Here is a 23055-nt window from a genome sequence, read left to right as displayed (position 1 = left end):
TGTTTTTAAGAGGCCTGAAAAAGAAAGCCAGCCACTTCAGAAACAAAGTGTCACATGGCCCATGAGCATCCATTAAAACAAATAATAATAATAATAATAATAATAATAATAATAATACATCTTTTATTTGTATTTTACTTTTTAGGGGTAGCAAGGGAGACCACGGGGGTAGCAAGGGCAAACCCCAAATTATGTCCCTTAATGTATCTATTGGAGAGAGAAAGACACGGAGTGAGAGAGAAAGAGAGAAAAAGAGAGAGATAGAACAGGCGAGAAGGGGGTAGAGAGAGAGAGAGAGAGAGAGAGAGGTTGCATTGGGAGCTAGAGAAATGGGATCGATCTGTGAATGGCCTGGGTAAGGGGTGCAGGGTTGCAGATTGTTTTGCCTGATATGGCCTAATCATGCCATTCGGTGACAGATTCCACTCTAAGATCGCCTGCCAAGTTACACTGTGCATCCAAGCCTCCCTCAGAAGCCCAACAAAGACCTAACCATTAGCACATCAACACTAATCAAACCATGATTAATCTCTCCTCTTTAGCGCTGCCACACTCTGCAACACCAGCAGTTAACCAGAACCAAAGCAATGTAGTCTATCAGATTGTGGGCTCATCTCTATGGATTACATACTCCTCGTTTTTTTAGTCAAACCCATAAAAAAGCAGATTTGCACTCAGGAAAGGAGTGCTTCCGATCAGCACCCATCAACACTACATGTTTCGTATCTGCCTTTCCCTCTTTCCCACTAATAAACCACACACCCCTTTTTTTCCCTACAGAGCAAAGCACAGCACAATTGTCAAAATGGGCAGAAGAATGCTATACAAGACCACTTACATTAAATTACATTAAGGAATCTTCTTTGATGATGTTTGCTGTTGAGTGTCTTTCATCATAGAAAACGAACCCTAAGCCAAAATGGCCATCACTGAAAAAACAAGTACAACAAAAAAAATCCCCTTTTCTATATCCACGGTGGCATGGGTGAATTTGATGTGGTGTGGTTTGATGACAAGACAGGACATTGTCAAGTACCAAATAAGAGAGGGCCGAGAAGGAGTAGGAGAAGGATGCTAAGAAGCTGATGATGGGCAATGATCAGGAGAGTTATAAAGGGAAGGTGCTGCTCAGCCATTGGCTGCTTGAAACGCAGGATTGGATCCTTGGTTACATCATGTAATCCAAACATGTTCATTGGCTAAGGCTCTTAAATGGGATTGGGGCCTATCTCTGGTCAATACTGTCTACGGTTGCCTGCACATAAGCAGAGATTTCTAGGATATGAACTGTGCCCTATGCTACATGATACTTTAGTTAGGAGCTGACTTCCCAGAGATCTATTTTGATTTTTTTACCTGTGATTTGTAGCAAATGCAAGTCCTTCTTTGCAGTACCTGAATCATGTGTCTGCTTCTTCTTGATGTGACATCTGTGTGCTCTGAGGTGCAGCTCATCTGTGATGTACACGCAGCTCTAGTCCAGGTTGTGCAACCCCAGTCCTGAGGGCTGGAAACATGACAGATTTTCAGGATAACCTTCATTAATATTCACAAGATAAATGAGCATACAATGATTCTAAATGTAGGCACATTTTCTCTCATGAATATTTATGAGGGTATCCTGAAAACCCATCAAGATGCATGCCCTCGAGGTCAGGAATTGGACACCCCTGCTCTGATCGTAACAGGATAAATACCTCACATGTCAAATCGCTGCAGTTGGCTGGTGGACGTGATTATGTAAATGTGATTTGTTGTACAAGGTTTGTTGAGGAGAGGACAGATCGTTTTTCTTCAGTCAATACATGCCAAATGAATAGCACTAAAGATAATGCTCTCACCATAAAATACTTGGTGATATCTGCTTTGTTTGAATGCAATGGGGTTGTGACCTACATGCCTGAAATGAAAGATATTCCACAGATGCCAGTGTTAAAGTTAACTGCAGTGGGAAGTGCTAACATTAAGCCACCCAGCGCTATAGCTTTGAGGGATTTCACAACTCTTGAAAGTCTACCTTTTTTTCTGCATGTTAAACACCTTTGTTTCTAAGTATTTTGTGTGCAATCATTTAGAAGCTACAATAGAAGAAAGTACAGTTTACAGTATAAAGAGTCTGAGTCTAAATGATGAGATAACTTTGGTATATTGTAGACTACAGCAAATAACCCCACATTGGGCGGTGGGTACCAGTTCCAGTAACGGCCCACCATCCTGATCCAAGGCAGGCCCGAGCAAAGTGAGCGAAAAAGGCCTAGGGAAGGGATCAGGACCATTACCGGAACTGGTAACCCCCCGCCCCCCTACCGCGACAAGCGGGTGATAGCTATTTATATCCTGGGATTCTGTCTGGGTAAAATTAGTTTCATTTTATTTTTATGGGAGACTTGCTCCGTACGTATTGCGTGAGCCCAATCTCCTATAAATATTTAAACAAAATGGCTGCTGCCAAGACCATCATAATAAATAGAAAAAGGACTTAGACTCATTCTATTTCTGTGGCCAGTGCTGGCGAGGGGGATGGGGCGATCCGACCGGAGCAGAAAGCGTTGGTCCAGCAGATAAGTGGGCATTGAGGAATGGGGTGTAGGAAAGGGTGCTTGATGTTTTAGGGTTAAGGGAGATAGAGTGGGAGGATGAGAGTTGGGGGAGGAAAGAGGGAGGAGCTGGGGCGGCTTGGAAAAAGACAGGGTACCACCTGGGGTAGGGGCTTAGGTGGCTGATGAAACACAGGTGGTACACTGGCAATTCACTCCTGTGTTTCTAGCCAACTGATTGGGTGAGGGCCCTTTCCCAGGAGCAAATTATGATTTATGGACAACACCCTTACAAAAGAGATGTTTTGAGTCAGGTTTTTTGAGCTGATTTAAAATATAACTTGGTAATGTGATTCTTTCTTTTATAAAACAAGCATTGGCAATGCTAACAGTCTTGGCTTTAGTACAGACTTGAGAAAGGCATTTGCCAGGCAATGCCATAACGGTACTAACTGGCCATTAATGGTAGCAGATGCAAAATGGTGCTTGTACCTGGACATATAATAGCAGTGACTGGCAAATAACTATCATAAAAGTATACCCAAGGCCAAAGCATTGGCTTTGCCAATTCTTGTTGTAACAGTTGTAATAGGCCTTCACTGAAGAATAAATATACTGAATATAAATCAAGTGGCTGAAGACACACTTTATTAAATAATTGTATTACACAAGTAATGCATTTAAAGCTCCAATTAAACCATTAACTCACAGTAGATGTCTTCAAAATAACACTGGAAGGCACCTCGGTTCTAGATGACCTTGTCAAATTCTTTTTGTGAAATTCGATTTGGTCGATTTAATTTTCTTAGTTTACATTTGGCCACAGATATATGCAGGGGCAGACCCCCTGCAGCCCCTTCCCACCTCCCCTATCTCTATCATGAATATTACCCCCAACACATTAATATTCGGCCACATTCACCCCAATAAATTCGACCAACTCAAATTCGACCCACTAAATGCGATTAAATCTCCTTTTACTCGCACTGCCAGCACAAATTGTGATGTCATGGCTTGATAAAGCTAGCTTACAGAGATCCTAGGACAGTGGTCTTCAAACTGTGGGGCTGCCCCCTAGGGGGGCCCGAAGGGTGTCCTGGAGGGGAATGAGGCTCTGTAAAATGGTAGCACAGTGACAACTTTAAATAGACAATGCAAGCAGATATGTTATCTGGGGGGCAGCCACAATATTGTTACTCTAGGATGGCTTGGCAACAATATCTTTACTCAAGGGAGGCGCCCAGCATAAAACAATATGAATACCACTGTCCTAGGAGGATGTTTTTGTAGCAGGGAGGGGCAGGGGGTGGGTTGGAATGGCCACAGGAATTAGTATGACCATGGGTTGTCAAAGGATGGGTAAATAACCAAACGATACCTACAACCTTTCAACCTTTGTATCCCTCTTTATATGCTTTTTCCCTCCTAGCTGTAGGACAATGCAATATGTATGCATTTCAAAATAAACCCCTGAATGTTCACAACAGAGAAAATACAACCTGCTAGGGAAGAAAGGCCCAAATTGATCTTGTAAGGATTACAAGTTTTAATCTCATGTGCAGATGAGAGCAACAGCAAACAACTCTGCTGCCAAGAACATTCTGCTGAAAAGAGGTACAAGCAGAAACATTTAAGGCAAAAACATTGTCATAATGATGCAATACATATAGTACGGACCGCATGGCTGATTGGATGGACCCTATACAGGTGCTGCCTTTATCCATATGGGATGACAGGTTATTGGTCCCAGACCATTCCGTCCATCTTCCATCACGTGAGCGCTGCAGCACTTATCTGCTTCTCACATCGAAGGTCAGAAAAAACGTTAACTATACTCCTACTATACAGCTTGTTTATCACTCATACCGTGCACTTGGCAGGCTTCAAAACAGATGCACAGGAGGTTCCAGGGCACTCTAACCTTCAACCACACATTTCATTCCCTGCCTCCACGTCATTCGACTCCCAGGTCTCCATCCTTGTTTGAAATATAATGTATCCCTCCCAGTACCGCACAATACAAATTGCACGATTGTCGCTGCAACGATACATCCCGTCCATCCTCTTTGAACATTTCAGGATTTGTTAATTTGGGGTTGATCGTCAAAGGGCACCTGGTGTCATGGAATTCAGGGATCTTAGGGTTCAGTCAGTTATATGGGCTATAACTCATGGTCACTCGGGAATGGGCTGGGTCATGCTGTGGCCAAAGTGAGATAATATGCACACCAGGCCCCGGCCTCTAATTGTGGCCTTGTAGGGCGAATTCCTTTTGGGTGAAAGACACATCTTCACAATACTTTCAATAACAATGTACAAACAGTGGGGCGGGTGGGGGTGTGAACTGTACTCATGAGAATTCGGGCATGACTGGATAGTTTTATGGCCCTGTGGTTTTGGGCCTAGTGCATGCAATGCCACTTTTACTGCGGCCTCCGCGTAAGCCTTTGCTTCTAACTGGGAATATTAATATCAACACAAGATAGCGATGCCGCCTGTGCCTGGGTCCGCACCTTATGCATATACTATAATTAATGATGTTAGCATGGGGTCCTACTGGACGGGAAAGCACCCCTTTCATTAACCTCCTCACCCCGGGATAATTACAGTGCCTCGAATGGATCTCGCCCAACTTTGAAGTGCCTGGGGGGTCCCCTTCCCAACACATTAGGTGGCGCATTGGCACCACGTGATAGTTAAGATAAAAACAAAAGAACGCTCTTTGCTGCAAATCTTGCATTCCTTTACCAGTTCTGTACTGCTCACCTCTACTTCATTAGAATTGGGGGGCCATCTTTTTTTCTGATCTGGATTGACTGCACCCTGACTTAAGATGCAGGAATAGTGCTTTTCCTGCGGTCATCAATGTTTGAATAGATTCTGCAACCTGAAAAAACACCATACCATCTCCACATATGGATGGATGCTTTCTTGCCTATGAGGGGTTCTCCTTATCATCAAACATTGTGATTCCTGCTTTGGAAAAGAAGTGTTGGCTCATGACACAGACATGATAAGCTGATCAAAAACAGTGATACCACCAGTTTTCCGTCTTTGCAAAGGTCTTCCCCAGCAATCACCCACCCTTTTATGATGCTTGTGATCGCGTGTCTTTTAGTATTACTTTGAGGAGTGTATCCTTTACAGGGACTGTCTGCTGCCTAAAACATGGTCTCGCAAGACCAAGCCACATTCAAAGCTATCCATGTGATTGCTGCTCACCAAGGAAAGGTTAGTGATAGCGAGTGCCTGGTGTCTCCCCAGTGCACCTAGAAGGGTATTTTGTGCATCAACACCCGCCCTGTAAAGGAGGACTTGCAACACACAGTGTTTGACTTCTCCTATTTGATTGCAGGTCCACAGCTTGCTAAATGTTTATTTTCTGAGCAGAACCATGCAACCTCAATGATAACCAATGCCATTCGTGTTCGGTCCTTTGGCTAAAGTGTTAAAGCATTATGTCCTTAATTGTATCACTAGGTCAAAGTGAGGGAGGAGTCAAACTCCCGAAAAGTGTATTCAAAATCATTTAAAAAAAAGTGCATACGACTGCATCAGGAGAAAAGAAGTACAAGCACCTTAACACAGAGCACAAATGAAGTGAGGAAGGATCCGGACACCAAGAAAGTTTATGGAAATATTTGTTTATTAACATAAGGAGTCCCTCCTGTCCAAACTGCAAGTGCTCACGTGAATATTGATCAAGCCTATACCAGTATGGAACCCTGGTATTTGATATACATGCAATTTATGGAATATTAGTACCCGGTGAGAGTCAAGCAGAATGCAACACGCATTCTGATTGGCTCTCGCCGGGTCCTTACCCGGCCGAGAATCCTTCGATTCTCAGCCGGGATTCCAGCCGCCTTGTCCTCGGCGGGGGACGTGGCATCCCCTCAGCCAATGAGGAGACTCGAAGCGGGGCCATCCCCGCTCCGAGCCTCCCCGTGGCTGAGAGGCTGCCTTGGCCCCCCACTGGGGACTCAGGTAAGCTTTTTCTTTTTTTTTTCTTTCCCTTCCCTCCCTCCTCCCTGCCCTCCCCACCCCACTTACTTTCTATCCCTTGGGCCAGCCCTGCTCCGAGCCTCCACACGGCTGGAGGCTTCCATCGTCCCCTGCCGGGGACCCAGGTACTTTTTTTTTTTTTTCCCTCCCTTCCGTCCTCCCAACTGCACTTACCTTGTTTTTTTTCGGGAGTGGACACGCTGGAAACGCTTCTGTTTCCAGCACGTCCGCTCTCGATTGCTGCCATGCAAAGGGAAAACGGACTCTGTTTTCCCTTTCCCGGGGACAATTTCCTATGTCCCCATCGTTTCGGGACAAAAAAAGCTTTTACTGCCCCAATCATGCAGTTTTTGCAAGCCGGAGTACTAATAGCTAAATGCCCCTCGTGGCGGGGGCATTACCGACTCTGGTAATGCCCCGGGGCCTTTGTTAAGGCCCCGGGGCATTACCTGAGTCGGTAATGCCTGCGCCGCTCGGGGCATATTGCTCTATTAATATATAACGTAGTAGCACTCATTTTATCTACCACAACATGCTACATTGCTCAATTAGAAATAGCATTGCCATTGCTACAACTTGTGAAGTGAAGGCTTGATGAATGTCAAAAGCTGTCCCCCAACCCACGAGATTTCCTCCAGGAGAGCTGGACCAGCTTGCTCTTCCAACTCTCTGTCAGGTCTTAGTTTCATTGTATACAATTTGGCAGGGCCAAGGAAAACTGAATCACACACTAATTCGACAATATCATCAAAAGAAATAAAAAATAGATCACCCAGGACTCCCCGGTCTAACAATAGCATCCGTTCTAAACTCGCACAGCCGTTCCCATTAACCTACTCGACGCTGAATATTTATACCCTTCACTAGATACATAGCTGCTGCCTATCACCTGGAAACGCCATTTCAAGAACCTCAGGGGAGCGATCGTGTGCTTTCTCTGGACAACTCTTCAACACCTACAGCCTACTACACACACCGTTCTGGGAATCGAAAATATTCCCCCCATCTGAGCGTGCACCTCTGGATATAAAATGTCACCAGCAGGAACCACCTAGAAACATGCCGGCCCACAGGAATCTGGTGCTTCCTGCCAGCACCCATCAAGACCGCATGAGGTGCAGCTCTATTTTCCTCGTGTCTCACTACCTCCCCGATAGGCACCAGGTGGATGTGAAATTGGCAGAGGCTGTGCTGTTGGAGGCCTATTTACATAACATCATACGGTTGTGTTGTCACCTGAGGTCTTCTGGGGATGTGTGTTGGTTACAACAGTGGGCCAGGGGTATATGCCTGGCACTACCCTAGCGTGGCTGTAGCAATGCCATTTACCCTGCTCTGGCTGTAGCAACGCCACCATTGTGCGAAGATCAACAACAAACTTGACTGATGAGAGTTGAGAATCTGGTGTCCTCAACATTTAAGGCCACAATTGGTGTGAACGACAGCAGTGAAGTACAGCCTATAATCCGATTGGGAAATCCAAACGCCTCAGTGCCTCCAGAGACAGGCGAGTTTGTAACACGCCTCAAACTTGCCAGGCTCACCCTTCATGTGTGAGCTTCTCCCTCGGCCCACCAAACGTTGTGGGATATCTACAACCACCCTGTGGGCACGTCTGCCTTTGGGAGGCAATCGACCTGTGCCCACAGGACACCGCTGACCATGTTCGTAATGATGCCTCCCTGTTGGTACATGGAGGCCCTAGAGCGCGTCATCAGGGAGCCCTTTCACACCCTCAGAGAAGGGTGACTTTGCGTCTCGTGGAGCACGGGGAGTATGGCGTTATCAGCCATCTCTGAGTTTATGGAGAGAGTGTAACTAACTGCTCCATGGAGACACAGACTCACACAGCTCCAATAAGAAGAGCTTCCAGGCATCCGCTCCCCTCTCCCCCTGCTCCCCCTCCCTGCACGGCTCAGCTGGATCACTGTCTGCTGCTGTACATGATAAAGCTGGCACAAGAGAGACGCATATTGCTGGGGATTATAAATAGGGCAGTGCGAGTTGCCTTGCCGCAGCTATCAATCGCATCACTGACATCCTTCTATTGTGCTGTCAGCAGTAAATCCAGTCAGTGAGAAGAGGCGTTTGTTGCTCCTATTCCCAAACTGGGTTCCGAGGCCAGCTCCCACAATCCCACTCCTCGCTGTTTCTCAGAGCTACAACCTCAGGCTATTGCGCTTGGGGGGAGGCGGGGGTTTGAGTTATGGGGGATGCCCCACGGCCAGTCTATTCCTCCACTCCCTCATGGCCAACCACAAACAATAGCATACACACATAAAGACATTTGGAGACAGAAACATTTATAATTATAGTTAAAGAAAAAAACTATAACTTGGCTTGGGCTCAAAATAGGCCGCAACCAGCCATTTATTTACTCGAACATGAGAGAGTCATTTATTAATACGGGGAGGAAAAAGCTCCCATTTATAAGAATGCACCTGTTTAGACTTGTCATTAAGCTTGCAGCGAACTAAACACAGTGGTCGAAGTAGGCGGGAGCGGTTGGGAGCGGTGCTCTACTTTAAAAATAAAAGTTGTACTGTTCCTATAATTTTATTTTAAAAGAAACAATTTCGAAATGTTTTAGTTTTAAAATAAAAGTGTAGGAAGAAGTTGAAACTTGCACTTCAGTGCACTGCAATGCAAATTCCCTCAAACAGCAGTTTGTTTGGGGGTTTGGATTGCATGTGGCAGGGAGCATAGCGATGTTTCTGCCTCAGGGGATGCTTGTGATTTGGTGCAGAAGGGATGTGGCCGAGCAGTTTGGGCAGGACTGCCTCTTTTTTTGGTGGGACCAAGCCTGATTCTGCAATCCCCTTCTGTAATGGCTTGGCAGGCTGAAAAATGATGGTCTAGAGGGATGCCCAGAGCCGTGTCAGTGGTTATGATTTATTCAAAACCCTTCAGCCATCAACCTTTGGTTTTGTCACCCAGAGTGAGACAGCTATGCCGACAGGTATGCAAGACATGGGTCCTGAGCCTGCTGGGCCTACACACCCAAGCTCCTCCTCACTGATGATGCCCAACAAGGCCGAAACATGTCTGAGGATGCTTATGGTTTTGTGCAGAAGGGATGTGACCTAGCAGTTCGGAATGGACTGGCCATTTCGGGGTGGGACCAAGCCTAATTTTCATATGGCCATTCCCTTTCTTTAATGGCTTAACAGGCAGAAAAAGATGGTCTGGAGGGTTGTTGAGAGAAGTTTCAGTGAATATGATTTATTCAAAACAACCCAGCTATCAACGTTTGATTTTGCTTTAGTCACCCCAAGTAGGATGGGTATGCCCAGACGAGGGTGCCGAGCCTGCTGGGCTTAGATCCCCAAGCTACTCCTCACTGATGATGCCCAACAAAGCCGAAACATGTCTGGGGATGCTTGTGTTTTTGTGCAGGAGGGATGTGACCTAGCAGTTTGGGCTGGACTGCCCCCTTTGGGGTGGGACCAATCCTGATTTGCATATGGTTGTTACCCTTCCGTAATGACTTGGTAGGCTGAATAACGATGGTCTGGAGGGTTGCCCAGAGCAGTGCCAGTGATTATGATTGATTCAAAACCTTGCAGCCATCAACGTTTGGCTTTGCGAAAGGCAACACTCAGGCTGGTTCTTACGTTCATGGGTCTCACCCCAATTCTTTCTGGGGCTCATCCCGTTCCTTAATGAGTTTGCCATACTTGCCCCTGTGCCTTCGACAGGTTCAATTTGTACTTTATGAGCAGGATTGTAATGCTCCACTGGGTGACCAAATAATCTTGGATCTGTATGGCTCTACAGTTGCTGGTGAAGTTGGTGTCATTAGGTGTTTCAACTGTACCGTCCACCCCCTCTTTCTGGTAACAAGTGAACATACCCATGTGTGTTTACTCCATCTAAAGGACACAAAGATAAAGGACACTAAAGGCCAGAGGATCCTGCTTGTGGGGCTTTGCTGGGGGAGGCAAGGAGGCCCCATGGCTAGACTTTCTCTCTGTCCGCCAGTTCCCAAACACAGCCAATACTAAAACACATACACAGAAATTTGGACACAGAAATAACTAGACTCATAGGAAAAGAAAACATTACAACTTGGCTTGACTTTAAAAGAGACTACAACCAGTGTATTTATTAATTTATGTATTGTATATTTATAAGGTACTCATACAAGAACATTATTTCAAAGTTGTTTATTATTATTAAACATTAGGGATTAAAGTAAAATGTAGAGGAAAGCCTCTTCTTCAGAAGACTGCAACTGCCATCGCCTAAAGATAAGACGCGGGTTATGTGGGATGTATTTACCCATGCATCCGAGCCCTACCTCAAAACTGTGCAGTACTGACATGGAAAACCTCATGATGGCCAGAGCTTCCCAGAAAATGCACAGGGAAATGCATGAAGAATAGCCTGCCACTCATTTTTGCCGATGTTATGGGCACAGAAGGACACTGCCTAAAACCACCATTGGACTACCCACACAGTAGTCTGAAACCATTGGGAATGGCAATGCTGATTGCCAAAAGCAAACCCATAACTGTTGGGAATTCATTTTCTTAAATCCCAAAAAGGGGTGCAGTACCAGTACTCACCACTATCCAAAAGCCGGCGTTTTAAAACCACCAGATTTTGTAGAAAACTGAATAAATGAACCCAAAACAGGCCAAAGAAAGACTTACTGAGAGGTGGATCCAATGTAAAGTTATATTCTGAAGTGACTTGAAGGTTTATAACAAGACCGGCTGCGCTGTGGATTTCAGCAGTTTAAGTAAATTTGGACTGAAAGACACTAAAAAAAATCTAAATGTTTAAATTGACTGAGTGACCTACTTTTGAGTGTCACATAGGTTGCAATTGTTTAAATGTCATAGTTTTAAACTTAGAATCAGCCTTCTAGCTGCATATGTCAAAATGTTTTATTTGAATGCAGAAACTGGGGAACAGAAATGACAGCTTAAAGAGATTCCAATTTGCCTGGCAACTACCCCCATCAGGAGTGAAACTTGAGTCACAGCTGTGTTCCCAGGCCTAGCTGCCCTTTTGCTGCTCACACTAAGGATATGCCATCTATCTGATAATTGAATTACCTGTGCTCTGCAGGAGAGTGAACAATGCAACTCCCTTCACCCAGGCAGAGGGTTTATTGAGAGGATCATAAATGGCTTCCTCTTGAACAATGAGCCTCTCCTGACTCAGGCAAAGGTTTTATTACAGCAGTCGTAAAATGTAGCTTCCTCTTGGCAGAAGCTGGGAGGGGCACTGCCTGGGAGAGCAAGCTGGCTTGGCAGAACTGGATAAACCAGTATTTCTACCTTGTGCTGAGAGGAAACCACACCCCTTTGGAGCCAGAACATAACTTTAAAAAGATGGATCATTCATAGAGCGGACATGTGAAAATTTTATAAATGATACCATAATTCTTGTGATTTTTCTGCCCACATTTTAAGAGGTTTTTAGAACCGGTGGCGTGTTCAGGGGGGTTTTAGCGGAAAAGTGGATATTACTCTAAATGTATGCATGTTAAAAATCTGAAACTTCATCAGTTAATGTCCATACTCCCTGCGCACATGTATGTAAAGTTGGGTCAATGTCAGAAATTGAAAAATCAGTTAAAAAGTCAATTATCTGCCATTTCTGAATGCAAGCTCTTAGAAACAGCAGATTTGGACAGAGACATGGCTAAATTCAGCCACACCATGTATATGTAATTTCAAGCAACTGTGTAACTGTGAAATATGTCTTTTATTATCAAATATAGAATATGTGCAATCTGACAGAGGAGTGTCCTATCTGCAAGCCATAAAATGACATCCCTCTGACTCACAGTTCATTCCCCAATCAAATGAGAAATGGAAGTTTGACCAATTAGAAGCTGAGAGAGAGGTAGGGTCAGTGATGCTAGAACACACCCACATTCTAAACACATAAAAGCAGACAGACAGGACAGATAGGGACCTTTAAAATCCATCTGCCGCTGGAAGCTCTGCCTGAAAAATCCATACTTTACCTCCATCAAACCTCCAGAGAGCCAAACTAGAGACTTCAATCTATCCAGAACTAGAGACCCAGACCAGAGAACCAGAGAGAGCTGACCCAGATCACTGTGAAGTGCAGAGACCAGAGGCGAGTTTAAAACCTGACCAGATCCATGGCGAGGCCCATTTCACTCAAGAATATAGTGTGAGTACCTAGAAAACTGTGCAGAACCAATCTCCTAGTTAAAATAATATAATTCAATCTATTTAATCTAAGTAGAACTGCCTCCTAACTGTCACCTGTCATTTGTAAAGCTGTCACTTGTCATTTCCTAGTTGCAAGCTGCACTTGTCTTTTTGAACTTTAAAATTTCAAATCTGAAAAACGACCTTCACAAAATCGCTCATATCTCCGCAACCGTTTGTGCTAGAGACTTGCAATAACTTTCATCTGAAAGGTTAGAATCGTGGCTTTCCTACCCCTTATAGTTTTACCCCAATCGCGGAACACGCATCCGCGAATTTTACCGCGATTTGCAAATTTCTCCACATGTAAAAACTGCTGCTGCTTGCCTTCCATTTGCCAGAAATTCGTTTAACCTGCTAACTATCCCTGCATCATTGCTAGTGTGAGCCTGGACTAATATTAACTAGATACCACTCACCCTGAACCTCTGAAAGGGAATTAAAAGCATTTCCAGCATATTTCTCATCCATTGCTAGCACATATCAAAGCATTTTGCCTGTGTTTTCAAAACTCCTATCTGTTTTCTGTAGTGTAAGCTTGCTGGGGTGAACTGATTTACATTGATTGCATTTCTGAGAACTGTGTGTTTTCCTTCCATTTCCTTGCCTTGCATCAAGGGGGGGAGGGGATTGCCAGAGAAAAGGGATTACATTGTTTGGTTGAAATCATATTGAGTATTTTCTGTACTGCATTCATTGAATATTGCATCCACCTGAGCTTACATAAAGCATCCTCTACCACATTATAATTTTGTTCCTATTTACCTGTGTGCTACCTTATTCATTTCATGTCAACTCCTTATTGATTATAGAGAAGCGTGTTAGTGCCAGATTCTCTGTTGTTAATATTTATCATATTAGATTAAGTGTGATATTCAATTATTAATTTATTATAAAGTGTGATATATATATATTTTAAATTATCAAATAAACCTTTTAAACTTGCAAAACAGAACTACTTCTTGGCTCAGTGGGGTCAGGGGGATTCCAAGAGAGGGGTGTTATATAGGGGTAGTCATCCAGAACGCATGAACTGGACATAAAGATATATCAATAAGGGTTTTCATTCAGTATTATAGACTAGGCGTTGACTTAGCTGTAGTGTTGAATTGAATCCTCTTACAAATTGGGGGCTCGAGCCGGACGTTTGGGTTAGATTTACCATTTGTGCAGATTAATACAGCGTGCCAGCTGACCAGATACACATATCCGGTCGGATCACCACGCTGTGTTACGCTGTAAAGCACTCCTCAAAAGGGACACTCCAAGAAAAGTTCTGTTCTGCAAAAATAAAATTCAAACTTCTGTAAGTCAGGACAGAGACCAATCTCTAGAATGACGACCCTAGTAGACATGAAAATAGCCAGAGAGCACTTTTTACATAAGTTATTTGTGAGAGGTGAGTGGACTCACCAGGACCAAACAGTCTGGTTGCAGGCCATCACGCAACAGGTCACTGAAACAGGGTCAGATATATATAGAGATCAGGGTCCCCTACATGTGGCCCTGAGTGAACTATACATGGCTCCTAAAGCCAAAGAGGAACACAATAAGATTGCCAGGATAGCAGCATACCTGTACCTATATATGGGAGACATGCAGGATAGATGTGCTGAAAGCCAAAATCTGGCAAATAGGCAACAGATGGTGTTAGAGAAGGTCCAATCTGACCTGGTCTCTTCTGAGCAGAGGCTGCAGAGGAGCCAGGAGTCAGAAAATGACAGCAGACTGTACATCACTAAAATGAAGGAGGATATGGATGTGCTGCAAAAGGAAAAGTCAGAACAGGATACCAGATTTCTGGCCTTGCAGAAGGAACACCAAGAAGGTTTGGACTCCCTACTGCAAAGCCAGAAAAAGCTGGAGCAACAGCTAGACTTCAATAGGGCATGTGCTGAGCAGGTAGTCACCCTGCAAAGCCACCTAGATAGAGAGAAGGCAGAGAGCAATAAACTGATTTTGAAAGACCTGGATACCCAGACAGAGTTTGACCAGGAGCGCCAGAAAGCTGGTACCTCCCAAAGGCAGAGGGACGACCTGGCGGCACAAATGCAGGCTCTTAGTCAGGAAAGAGACGCCTTAGGCCAGGAAGTCTGCCATTTAAAAAGAAAAATGGAAGAAAATCACCTGGCCCACCAGGGACTGGGTGATCTCCAAAAAGAACACCAGAACTTGTTAGAGCACACCAGGAGGGTGGAGGATGCTCTAGCAAGAAAGGAGCAGGCCAATAGGGACACAGCTCAGGAGGTAACCCTCCTGCAGCAAAGACTGGCCCAGTTCTCCAGGACCAACCAGGAAGCACAGAGGGAAAACGAGGCCCTCTGTGAACACAATGATAGGCTCCAACAACAGGTAGCGATGCAGGAGAGACTGATAGAGTCCAGTAAGGCCTTAACTGAGGAACTGAAGGCACAAATGCAGGCTCTTGCATTGCAACAGGGAGCAGGGGCGGATAGAGATGAGGTTCGCTGGGAAAGGGAAACTCCGGAGCATAACCTCAGGAGCCCTAGTACCAGAGGCCCTCATACCTCTCAGTCCCTGGACTCTGCCACCCCCATGTTCCCTGGCGCACATGAGCACAGGGCCACAGGGATGGCAGATTACTATCCAGCTAAAAGTATGGGGCTCATAGGCCAGTACCACTCAGGAATGGAGGGGTGGGCATCCGGGTATGGGCACCCAAGTACAGTACAGTTCAGTGGGGAACCCCAGGAGAGTAGGCCCATTAAGGGCATCCTGAAAACCTCTGCCCAGTTAGGTCAGTGGAGGGGGTACCCATCAAATCCTGGCAGCAAGGAGGAATCTGAAGACTCCTCTGAACTGCGCAGGACACAGGAGACCAGGTCCCCACATTCTGCCAGCCATTCCCAGGCTCGCAGAATCCGGGAAAACCTGGAAGATCAGACGGGAACCTCTGGGAGCAGTGCCTCTGAGTCCGAGGATGAATGGACAAGGGTTACCCGAACCAAAAAGGCCAATAAGGCAAAAAGGGCCTTGCTTAAGGACCCCTTAAAGCAGATTAAGGCGATCAGGAGCGTCATCACGCCTTACCATAAGAACGCTAAGTATTCTGTTTGGGAGCACTTAGAGTTGTTTGAACAAATGATGGAGACTTTCCATTTGAAGGACAGCCAAAGCTGTATTCAATATGTAAAGTGGACATTCTCCCCGGAATACTCCAGTTTCTTTGCGGGGCTGGAGGACCAAAATCATTTAAGATGGTCCACATATAAGGCGGCCATCCTGAAACATTTTTCTGTTCACAGAAATCCTCAAGAGGCTCGCAAGGCAGCCTACAATTTGCAATGTGGGGAGGATCAGGCCCCACAAGAATTTGTGCAGGAGTTAAAGCGTGCTTTTGCACAGACCACAAGAAGGGTGCGCACAGATAGTAGAGAGTTCATAAATACGTTTTTCCATGCCTTGCCCAAATACATCATGACCCAGCTCGTGAGGGATTTTCACGAGAAAAGATCCTTAGATTGGGTCATTGAACAGGCTACCCGGATCTATGAGGTGCAGAAACCGATAGATAGCAAAAGTAATGCCCAGAAAAACCCCAAAGCCAACAGCACCGCTGCTACTGCCAAGGTGGCAGAGGTAAAGGTCACCCCCGTTTTGGATTTGGAGATGGGGGGGCCTAAAAACCTACCTGCACCTAATAATGCTAGGCCCAGGAGGTCCTCGGGTCAGTCACAGACAGGGAGCCAAGGAGGCAGCCCCACAAATGGGGTCCCTCGCTCTCCTGATTATGTAAGTCCCCGTTACAAGGGAAATCGACCCATCCTGGGTTATGTGTGGACTCCTCCAGCCCAAGGGGGGGGGATCCAGACAAGCACCTAACCCAGGGAACTTCCCTCCAAACTTCCCACAGGAGGGCAGAAATTTACCAAACCCTGGGCAGAACTTTTTCCCCAGATATCCACCCGACTTTCAGCCCCAAAACCATCCATCCTTCTTTCCCCAATTCCCTGAGCCCAGACCACTGAATCCGGGAGAGGGGAGGCCAAGGGTGGAGGGGTACCCAAATCTTCCCAACCAGGGGTACTACCAGAGGAGGGACAGCTACCCTTCCCGGGATCAGCCCAGGGGAGAAAACAGGGCCCCGTATCAGCCTGAGCGGGTTTCCCAGTTAGAGCGCCAGGTTCAAAACATGGCGCGGGATCTGGGTCACATACTGAGGGCTCAGCAGAACCCTCAGATGGGCCTGCCGGCGCAGAACGCACCCAACTCTGGACCTGGTGCTCCAGAACAATGACGGGGGCAGCACCCCGATAACTCACCGGTTCCCAGGGAGGAGGCACAAAGGGAAGGGGGGTGTAAAGCCTTGGAGGAAGCTTCCTTCCTCACTTGTAAACAGCCCCTAGAAACCCAGGAACCGGAAACAAAATCTCTTGCCCCTGAAAGTCTGCCCCCTAAGGAGCAGAGGGGGGGTGGGAGAAACAAAAGACCCAAACAGACTCAGTTTGAGGAGGAGGTACAGATCTTCCAATTTGAGGGAGAGGGATCCTCAGAGGATCCTGAGAAAAGGATCTTCTCCTTCAGAGAGGGGGGAACTCCTCCCAAAGAAAAATGGGTCCCTAGGAATGCAAATCCAGACTGGGGAGATGTGGAGACTGAGCTACCGCCGCCCACCATCTCATCCCAGAACCAACAGCAAGAAAATCCCCTGGTTCGAACCCATCCTGGTGACTGCCTCCAAAAAGGGGGGGGCGGCCCAGAACCGGAACCAGGGGAACCCACAATGGCTCTGATCTCCAGTTGCCAACTTTTTCTTTCAGATTCCCAAGGCTCTCCACAGAATTCTGCCCAAAATTCTTCTCTCGCGATGTCCAAAACCAGAAAATTAGCCCACCAGTTGTCCAAAAATGTACATTATCTGTGCCCCCTTGAGGAGAAGGAGGGAAGATATTATGCCCCGGTACAAGTACAGGGGCAGGGTACAATTTTGGCACTGGTGGACACTGGATCTCAAGCTACCCTTCTGTCCAGAAGGGCTTTTGACGAACTGAATGCAGGAAGGGGAGAGAATTACCAAATTCCTCTCACCTCTCTTCCTGGACAACTGCAGAACTTTGACGGGAAGGAAATTCCCGTCGAGGGGACGGCAGATTTGGACATTAAAATTGGGCGACATAAGTTGAAACACCCGGTCATAGTTGTGACCCCAGAGGGCACCCCTTGTTTACTAGGGAATGACCTCCTGAGAAGGTTGTCACCCCTAATAGATTGTGTAAACAAGGTCCTCTGGACCCAGACTAGCCGACCAATAAAATTAAAACAGAGTGTCAACCATGTTAGTTTAAACGGCACCTGCCACATGGTTGAACAAAAATCTGACCAAGTAGAATTTCACTTCCAGAACCACCAAATTCCAGACGTGACAGTAATAGCAGTAGGACAACAGACTGGCGATGGGGGGTCCTCTCTATTTCTGAAAATCAACCTTCCTTCCAGTTTAAGGTGGTATTCCACACTGGAAGGAAACACGCTGAAATTCTATACTAATCCACAATCTGAAACTCCCACTCCTATAGACCAGAAAGATGTGAAATCAGCTCAGAGCCTGGCTGATATTCAGCAAATTGGAGAGCAGTTGTTCATCCCTGTTCAGTTAAATGATGGGAAGGACTCTGTTCTCGCTCGAGTGTGTGTGAACAACGGTAAGAGCTTCATCAGCGAAGCCATGTTTCGCCAACTCCCAAAGGATCCAGCCATTCCCACCTTCAAACTGATAGACAAATGGGAAATGGACCTGGAAGCACCTAATTCCAAACATCTCCTGCCAAGCAGGTGTATGCTCAAAATCTCCATTGGCAACAAGAGCATAGTCCACAATTGTTGGGTCGTGCGAGACGTCCCTGCCGCCTTTTACTTAGGCAGTGACATTCTCAATCGCTTTGCCATTAGTTTGGACCTAATAAACTTCAAAGCTTGGTCCCGATTAGCGGATAATCCCATGGGCTTTGATGATCCAGAAAAAGCATTTAGGTCAGCTCAATTGCTACCTTATGCAGTTGAAATTCAGATCAAAGAGGAAGTCACCATCCCAGAAAGGACCCGACAATTCTCCTTGGAAGTGAAAGTTAAAAGGGGACAAGAGTTGAAAAACCCTGATGCTTACATACATCTAAATGCTTCTCTCCAACAGCAAGGCTTGGGGGTAAACCCAACTCCATTAGTCAACATACAACATGACACCATTCCAATAGAGGTGGATAAAAGCGACTTAAAGAGTATTACTCTAGCCGCAGGCACCATTATTGGAATGGCGGTTGATGACCGACATTTCTCCATTGATCTTAGAAATGAACTGTTAGGACCAATCCCCAAGGACTGTTTTGACAGTGACAGTGAGGACAATACAACACCAGACAGGATTTTTACCCGGCATGGGGGGAACTTCCTGGTGTACACTTCCTGCCCTTATGGTAAGGAAGATGTGACTTGTGAATTCAGGAGGGATGAGGTGATTTTCCAGGTCCATGAGGGCTGCCTTTCCCACCTGAAGCCTCCAGTCCAAATCAGCACTCTGACCAGGGACTTCTCCACCCAGCTGGAGGAGGCCGCTGAAATAGCCAAACCAGAAGTCTTTCCAGGCTTCAGGCAGATGGTGGAAGAGAGAGTCAACCTAGCTGATGCCTGTGTGACTCTGGAACAAAAGAAAAAGTTGAAACAAGTTTTCTTGGATTTCCAAGATCTCTTTGCGGTAGACTCATATGACTGTGGTCGCACCGACATCCACACAACCACAATCCCCACGGACCCTGGCATGACTCCTGTGTTTGTGAAGCAATATCGCTTGCCTCTCGCATCAATGGAGTCCCTTGCTGAAATAATTAAGAACCTTGAGTCCCGGGGAATAATCCGTCCAGTCCACAGCACCTTCAATAATCCGGTGCTGGGAATATTGAAGCCAAACGGCCAGTGGAGACTCTGCGCTGACCTCAGGGAGCTCAACAAACGGGTCCATACTTCCCGATGGCCACTGCCCTACATTGACCAAGGGCTGGCCCAGATCCAGGGGTCACAGGTATTCACTGCAATAGACCTGACCAATGGATACTGGACTGTGCCTGTCAGTAGGGAGGACCAATACAAGCTGGCTTTTACCTTTGGGGGCCAGCAGTACACATGGACCCGGACTCCCTTCGGATACCTCAACTCCGGCAATGAATTCAACATTTTCCTACATAAGGCCATGCCCGACCTGGGCGCGAGGGGTTACCTGGCTTATGTAGATGATGTCCTCATCAAAAGCTCAACTGTTGAGGAACACATAGCGGAGATCTGTTATGTTCTAACACAGTTGAGGGCCGCCGGAGCAAAACTTTCCTTTCAGAAAGCACAGTGGTGTAAAACCCGTGTTAACTTCTTGGGGCATGAGATTACTCCTCAGGGTCTTTGTCCCCAGGAAAAGAAAGTGGAAGCACTTCAGAAACTGAAAGACCCCACAACTCTGCGGGAACTAAGGAGCCTCCTTGGACTGACTAATTACAGCAGAAAGTTCATTGAGGGCTACGCAGAGATCACCAGACCCCTGATTCATCTCCTGAAGGGAGGGGTCAAGTGGGAATGGGGTCCAGAACAAGCCGAGGCAGTAAAAAAACTCAAAAGAAGCCTCTCACAAGCGCCTTGCCTAGCTTACCCGGTCAGAAACAAGGAGTTCTTCCTGGAGACAGGGTTCTCTAATACGTGCTTGACGGCAGTATTATATCAAAAGCATGACAAGGTCAATAAAGTTATCTCCTATGCGAGCAAAACTTTATCCTCTGTGGAGGAAAAATTCAACGATTGTGAGAAGGCACTCCTGGCAACGGTGTGGGCATTGAAGAATTACCGCCCGTTTATCCAGGGGGAACACATCATAGTGGAGACTCCACACCAGCCTCTGCAATATCTCCAAAGTGACAGAATCCGGGCCGGAAATGTGAGTAATTCCCGAATTACTTCCTGGATTCTGTCAATGCAAGGCTTTCCTGTGGAGGTCAGATATGGCCAAAACAAGAAGAGTCCACTCGCGCAAGGTCTGGCTGACTTGCATGATTGTGCCAGAGAAAACTGTCTCGAGGACGAAAGTCTAAAAATCAAGGACAACACAGAGGCATACCTTAATTCCCCACACAAAGTCTTTGAAGAGGACAAGTGTGAGGGAATGCCCACTGTCTATGTGGATGGATGCTCTTACCAGGTTGACAACAACGGGGAGAAAGAACTGGTGGCCGGCGTAGGGAATGCATGGGTGAATGAGTTCCCAGAACCCTCCGCTGGATACAAAATTGGTCCCCGAAGTAGTCAGGTGGCAGAATTGATGGCTGTGCATCAGGCCATCCTCACTGCTGTCCAGCATCAACTCCACCAACTGGTCATAATCACAGATTCGGATTATGTACGGAACGGGTTCGTGGAGCACCTGGTTAATTGGAAAACCAGAGGCATGTTATGTGCTAACAACAAACCCTTGAAACATGGGAAGTTGATCCAAAACATTGATGATCTGGTCACCTCGAATGAGATGACCATCTATTGGAAAAAGATCAAGGGTCATTCCAAAGTAGAGGGACCAGACAAAACTGGAAACGACTTAGCTGATCAGCTGGCCAAAACCGGGGCCATCCAAGGGGATCTAATTGAGATTGAGTCCCTGTTGGGGGAAATCCAGGTCACTGCCATCACTAGGTCCCAGACAAAGGCTCACAACGACCTTTCAATTGTACAATGGAGTAAGGAGACCCCTGATGCTGATTTGATTACCGCTCAGAAGGGGGATCCAATTATTGGTAAATTTTACCAGCACCTTGAGGACCCTGAGAACTTTCCCCTGACGGATACCGATTACATTGGGAAAGAGGACCTAAGAGTGTTGATGAAATGTCCAAAAATGTTCCGAATCCAAGACGGTTTGTTGGTAAGGAAATCCAAAGCTGGCCACGATCAGTGGGTGGTTCCTACCTCATTCCGCAGCCTGATGTTAAGTCACGCCCATGATGCGGCCACTGCCGGTCACAGGGGGTTTCACACAACATTAGAAATCTTAAGAGAGGTTGCATACTGGCCACACATGGGGCAGGACCTCAACCAATACTTGAAGGGGTGTCTTATGTGTGCATGGGTGGAATGTCTCCCAGCCCCAAATTGCAAGGCAGAAACTGCAGCTGCCTTGATGATTAACCACATCTTTTCCCGTTTTGGTCTACCTCAAAGGATTGAGTCAGACAGAGGTAGCCACTTCACCAGTGAAGTAATGACAAAGATGTGGGAGATACTGGGGGTCAAGAGAAAGCTGCATATTGCTTATAGACCAGCTTCTTCTGGGGCAGTAGAGAGATATAACCGGACAATTGTGAGCATATTAAAGAAGTTTGTGGCAGATTCTGGGCCAAGTTGGGATATCCGATTACCTCTGGTCCTAATGGCCATCAGATCTACCCCTTCATCTGCAACCAAAATGTCACCATTTGAGTTGATGACTGGGCGCAAGATGGTGCTTCCTCAGCATTTGCTCTACAGGACCCAAGAGCAGACACTGATTAATGCCTCCACTACTCATGAGTATGTAGAGAATTTAAGGAAACACCTCCAACATGCTTTTGCTTATGCTCAGCGGAATCTAGAAAGATCAGCTGATAGCATGAAGACCCATTATGACCTGAAAACTTCCAGGAAGGAATATCAGGTGGGAGACCGGGTCTATCTATACAACTTCCAAAGGAACCAGGCCAAGCAGCGCAAATTTTTGCCTACATGGAAGGGACCCTTTGAGATCATCGACAAGATCTCCCCTGTGGCCTACAAAATCCACATCCCCAAAGGCGGTTTGGCAGAGGGGGAAGACAAGTGGGTCCACATAAACCAGTTGAAATGTTGCCATCCCAGGCACACTCTGCAACAACTGGAGGAATCCTCTGGAATCCTAGCGGGTACTGTCTCAGACTAATTCAGTTCCAACCATAAAACATACCACATCTAGTCTCTAAAATATTGTGATTTGCATGAAACTGTCTCTTAGTTATACTGTTTTTTTTTCAAAATAAGAATGTTATGTTTCGTTATGATGAAATGCATATGCTGCCCCACTATCTCAACAGTGGTGGAAAAACGTCTATGAGTAGGTATTGCCGCTCTTCCTTTGTCGCCCTAGGAGAAAGAAAACCTGGAGACGGGCCAAGGAGGGCGATCCGGAGACCGGGAACGAAGATCCAATGGGCCCAGTGGGCCCAGTGGACCGCCCAATATTCCCATCAGGGCCGGCGAGGAGAACCGATCGATCAGTACCGGATGGAGGAAAAGATGCTGAACTGTGCCATCTATTGGAA

Source organism: Ambystoma mexicanum, chromosome 2p (assembly GCF_040938575.1).
Source record: "Ambystoma mexicanum isolate Mex_15411 chromosome 2p, UKY_AmexF1_1, whole genome shotgun sequence".
Lineage (NCBI taxonomy): Eukaryota > Metazoa > Chordata > Amphibia > Caudata > Ambystomatidae > Ambystoma > Ambystoma mexicanum.
This window is presented reverse-complemented; position numbering follows the sequence as displayed.